This window comes from Penaeus monodon, unplaced genomic scaffold (genome assembly GCF_015228065.2).
Source record: "Penaeus monodon isolate SGIC_2016 unplaced genomic scaffold, NSTDA_Pmon_1 PmonScaffold_298, whole genome shotgun sequence".
Taxonomy (NCBI): Eukaryota; Metazoa; Arthropoda; class Malacostraca; order Decapoda; family Penaeidae; genus Penaeus; species Penaeus monodon.
The window spans coordinates 45,273-51,079 of NW_023657658.1; the positions used below are offsets into that span (position 1 = coordinate 45,273).

General features: G+C 30.0%; 1 long non-coding RNA gene across 1 annotated transcript in view; it reads left to right on the forward strand.

The window, feature by feature from the left end:
- Nucleotides 1-1,663, forward strand: part of LOC119570517 — a 2,895-nt gene extending 1,232 nt beyond the window's left edge. The window contains exon 2 of the long non-coding RNA XR_005228426.1: nt 1,286-1,663. This is a non-coding gene — a long non-coding RNA (uncharacterized LOC119570517). The remainder of the gene's footprint in view (nt 1-1,285) is intronic.
- The last annotated feature ends 4,144 nt before the right edge of the window (nt 1,664-5,807 follow it).

Genomic DNA, 5,807 nt, shown 5'->3' on the forward strand with positions numbered 1-5,807 from the left:
TATTATTTTTCATCAACGTTTTCATCGTCATTATTATAATTATTGTTATTATTATTATTATTATTATTATTATAATGATAATAATAATAACAATAACAATAATAATGATTATTATTATCATCATCATCATCATTATCATCATCATCATCATTATTATCACCATCATCATTATTATTTTCACTTTTCATTATTATTATTTTATTATCATTGCTATTATATCAATATTATTAACTCTTTTTATTATCAGTATTTTTATTATTATTATCATTATTATTATTATTATCATTATTATTACTACTACTATTATTATTATTGTTATCATTATTGTCATTATTGTTATTATTATTATTATCATTATCATTATTGTTATAATTATTATTATCAACATCTTCATTATCATCAGTAGTAATAATGATAATAATAATAATATTGATTATTGTTATTTCTAATGGTTGTTATTATTATTATTATTACTATTAGTATTAGTATTATCACCGTGATCATGACGTTATTGTTATTATTATTAATAATATTATCATATTATTATCATTATTGTCATCATTATCCTATTTTTATTATGGTTATCGTTATTGTTATTATTATTATGATTATGATTATGATTATAATAATAATAATAACAATAATTATTATTTTAATTATTACTATTATTATTGTTATTATTTTTTTTATGTTGTTATTGTTATTATTATTATTATCCTTATTATTAGTATCATTATTTCTATTATTATCATTACCTTTTATCATTATCATTATCGATATTATTGTTTTACTTTTAATTGCAATATATCATATTATATTCATAATTATTTGTTTTCTTCAATGAATGTTGTATTATTATTTTTAACAGACTGTATACTTCTTTACAAAGTTTCGTACCAGTATTATAATTGTTAAAAGGATGAAAGTTCTAATAATGATGGTAATGATTTTCGTGATTATGATAAGAATGATGGTGATGGTAATGATAATGATTATGGTAATTATAATAATAATGATAATGATGATGATAATGATTGTGATAATGATAATGATGACGATGATGACAATGAGGAGGAGAAGGCGGGGAAGAGTAGAAGGACGAGGAATTTTATCATTATGGTCCTTTTTCTTACTCTTCATATTATCATTTTATTACTATTACCATATCATAATTTCATATCTTTTTGTGCATAAGAATTAATAAGAATGTGTTCGTTTGCGCCATCATACTTCATTCTAAACCATTCATTCACCTCATGCAGCTGACACTGTTATCCTTATACAGATGGAGAGAGGATAACATCTGGACTTACTCGTAGGCCGCTCCAGTTTTGCCTCAGAACTTGTATATGTGCTTCAGTTCTAACTGACACATTCTTTCTGAGAAAAGAGGAAAATTTTCATATTTTGATGCCGGAGGGAAAAAAAGTAATAATAATCAAAAAGAAAATAATGATTAAAAATAAATAAATTCTTAAATCAATAAGAATAAGTGATATTATTGCTGAACTTTAAATTTAGTTATGATAGCAGAGATCTTTTGTCAAAAGTAAGGAGTATGAAAGAGGTTTTCCAGTGGAATCTTGGAAGATTACTGCGTATTAATCACCCATTAAGAGAGTAGCCTATCTGAGACCTAGAGAGGACAGCCCTTTGACATAGGGAAAAATATGTATGGGTTATGGATTTTTATAAATGAATACTGATCACAGTACAGCATTTTATTGATACCACAATATATATTTTTGTTGTTTTCTTAATGATACATATATTTTCTAATACTATCAATATATAAGACATATACATATGTGTATATATATATATGCACCCCCCCCACACATAGCCCCCCCCCCCACACACACACATATATATATATATATATATATATATATATATATATATATATATATAAATATATATATATATATATATATATATATAATATATATATATATATATATTTATATGTGTGTGTGTGTGTATGTATATATATAGATAGACAGATATAGATATAGATACATATACACATATAAATATATATAGCTAGAAATTTATATATATATATATATATATATATATATATATATATATATGCACACACACACATAGACACACACACACACACACACACACACACACACACACACACACACACATATATATATATATATATATATATATATATATGTATGTATGTATGTATTGTTACACCTTTCAAATGCCTTATCCTCACCTAGACCTCATGGAGGATGTGCAAAAATCATCCCATCAACTCATTATATCAGAAATCAATCTGAAATAATAGTGTCTGTTAACAGAGAGATTGCGTGTTAGACCATAATCCTCTGGCTAACATCTGATAGCTGACAGATGTTTGTTAAATAAAAAAAAATATATATTCATCTGCTCAAAGATGGGATAACACAAAGAATGTATATACTTTAGTTATCGACATATATTCACATAATAAGTAAATAAAAGAAAATGACAAAATTTATATCAAACATAAAAAATCTAGATTCGGTATTACTATCACATTATTCATCATTGAATTTCACACATATATAATTGAATACAGCATCTGTTATTCCAACAAAGAAATAAGTATCATACCTTGACACGTGCCCTCGATGGTTGTGAGGCCTCACCTTATTTAAATGAAGTTTAATACAACATCCTATGACCAATTTCACTTTTCTCATTCATTTACTGAACACATTTAAACCTTCAGCATATTCCAAGCTACAACAAATTCATGACAATCCCTTATCATCTTTATAATAAATTAAAGATATCAACTCGGATCATCCTTCTTAACCCTTTCGGCCTAACCATCGAGAGAGCGTTGTAAACAAAATGTTCCAACACTTTTTCTAAATTATCGACATCCTTTCGTACTTCGATTCAACAAAAATAACGACTTTTTCTTGATCCTCACATTTGTACAAAATTAAGGAAAAACTTTCTATAAAGTTCAACAATAGAAATAAAATACATGTGACATAATAGATATAAAAGAAATTATAAATCATTTTTTATAAGTATAAATTTATTCCCATGGTTAAAGAACTTCTAGAAAACGACATATCGCCTTGAGAAATCAAACGCATGTGTCGTAGAGGAAGTCACCGCCGTGGCACAAACCGCGGTTGATTAGGAAGGGCATCCAGTCAGGCAAGGGTGGCACTGCCATATAACCTCTCAGTAATGAATTGAGAGAGGCCTATGTCCTGCAGTGGAATGAATGGCTGTTAAAAAAAAAGTAAAAAAATAAAAATATGTATATACATACACACTTATATATATATACGCATATATATCTGTGTGTATGTGTGTATATATATATATATATATATATATATATATATATATATATATATATATATATATAAATTTGTCCTGGGTAAGACAATAAACTGCACCCTGGGGTTCCCTTGAACAAGGATAGCACCCTATTAACTCCCTATACCAGGGTTGCGGTGAAACTGTCGGCAGCAGGGCAGTGGATATCTGGTGAAAACACCTTCAGTTCTACTGATTACTGGTTTCACCAAATAATATGTCTGGCGTATTACAGTGTAACTGTTTTAAAAGCGGCAGAAATAGTTCCTCCTAATTAGTTGGAGACTGCGAGTTGAGAAGGAGCCTGGGGATTCCACTCAACTTTTATTTTCTCCTGACAAACCTCTACACCAATGATTAAATACAGAAACGACAATTCATACCACATCGCCCGTCGCGTGGGTTATCAAGGGGCGCGTTAGTTAGTGGGCAACCAGGCTGACAATGTTAAACATGCATCTGGAAGACAAAGAAGATAAAGAAAACAGGTTCCAATTAAGAAACACATTAAAATCGGAACGTGGAACGTAGGAAAATGAAGAGATGGGTAAATTACATACTGTCTGTAACGAAATGGATAGATACAACATTCAAATACTAGGAATCAGTGAGACCAATTGGAAAAGTATGGAAGTTTCAAAACTAAAGAAAACAAGACAGTTCTTTTTTCTGGAAAAGAAAAGGAAATTATAGTCACGGAGTTGCTATGATTCTCACGAAAAAAACTGCAAATGCACTAATTGGGTACAGCCCAATAAATGATCGCATTTTAAAGTCGAATACAAGCAAAACCTCATAATATTAGTATTATACAATGCTACGCACCAACCAATATTGCAAGTGATGAAGAAATGGAATTTTTTTATAACTCTCTCCAAGATACTTTAGACACAATCCCTAACAGAGATGTAAAAATAATCATTGGGAGACCTCAACGCCAAGTAGGAAAAAATAATCTAAAAAATTACACCTGTGGAAAATTCGGCCTTGGAGATATAATGAAAGAGGTAAAGATTTTATTGAATTCTGTAGTACAAATAATTTAGTTATATGCCAATACATTGTTCCAACACCACCCAAGACACTTGTACACGTGGTTTTCACCAGACAAAAGAACACGCAACCAATTGACTACATTGTGCTGACCAAAAATGGAAGAGTTGCATAAAAATTCCAAAACAAGACCTGGTGCCGACTGCAACAGTGACCACCAACTACTAACTATTGACTTTAAATAAATTCAAAAAGATGGAGCGTCCAACACCACCTCTAAAGCTCGACTACAAACTCTTGATAACAATTACAGAATTGCAGTGTCAAACAAATTTGAAATACTCAATCAATGTGAAGATGATAAAACACCAAATGAGTTGTGGGAAGAAGGAAAAGAACTCTTGCTGAGCGCTGCTTAAGAAACTATCGCCAAAAGAAAAAGACAAATTCCCCCTGGATATCTGAAAAAACACTAAGTGAAATTGAAACAAGAAGATGCCTAAAATAAAAGGTATCAATAATCCAGTTTGAAAAAGTAATTTACAAAAACAAATACAAAAATTCAAAGATTATTGCGACAAGATAAGGAAAAATATTTAAATGAACATTGCCAGAGAATTGAAAACTGTTCTATCATAAGACAACTAAAGAACTCTACCAAGGAGTACGAACATCACACGAAAATTTAAACCTACAATGGACACTATCAAAACTGAAGATGGACTTGTTTTATTGATGGAAAAGAAGTCAAAGATAGATGGAATCAATATTGTTCCAACTTATACAAAAAAGAATAAAATCTAACAACAACATTAATTAGACTCAATGACAGCGAGGATGAACCACCGCCACTGCTGGACGAAGTTATAAAAGCCATAAAAGAAGTAAAGAATAACAAGAGCCCCGGAATAGATGAAATAACAGCAGAACTAATTAAGAATGCTGGCGAAAGTGTTGAATACTTCTTCTACAAACTCTGTACAAAAATATGGAATGAAAGAAAATGGCCAGAAGACTGGGTAAAATCAGTCTTTACTCCCATACCTAAAAAAGGTGACGCACTCCAATGCAACAATAATAGGACAATTGCCTTAATAAGTCACAGCAGCAAAATTTTGTTGAAAATTATTGCTGAAGTTTCCAAAACACATCATCCAATTAATAAAAGCCTTGTATGACCAACAACAAGCAGCTGTAAGAACCACTTATGGGTTAACAGAATGTTCGAAGTCAAACAAGGAGTACGACAGGGTTGCATTCTGTCTCCGCACCTCTTTTATATATTTTCTGAAACAATTATGAGAGGTGCTCTAGAGAATTTTAAAGGAACTGTAGATGTTGGAGGATACAAAATATCAAATCTGAGGTACGCCGATGATATAGTTTTGATTGCCAGCAGTATCACTGACTACAACACTACTAGATAAGTTAAGAAGCATGAAAGGCTGCTTGTTCTAATGCCATAAGATAAA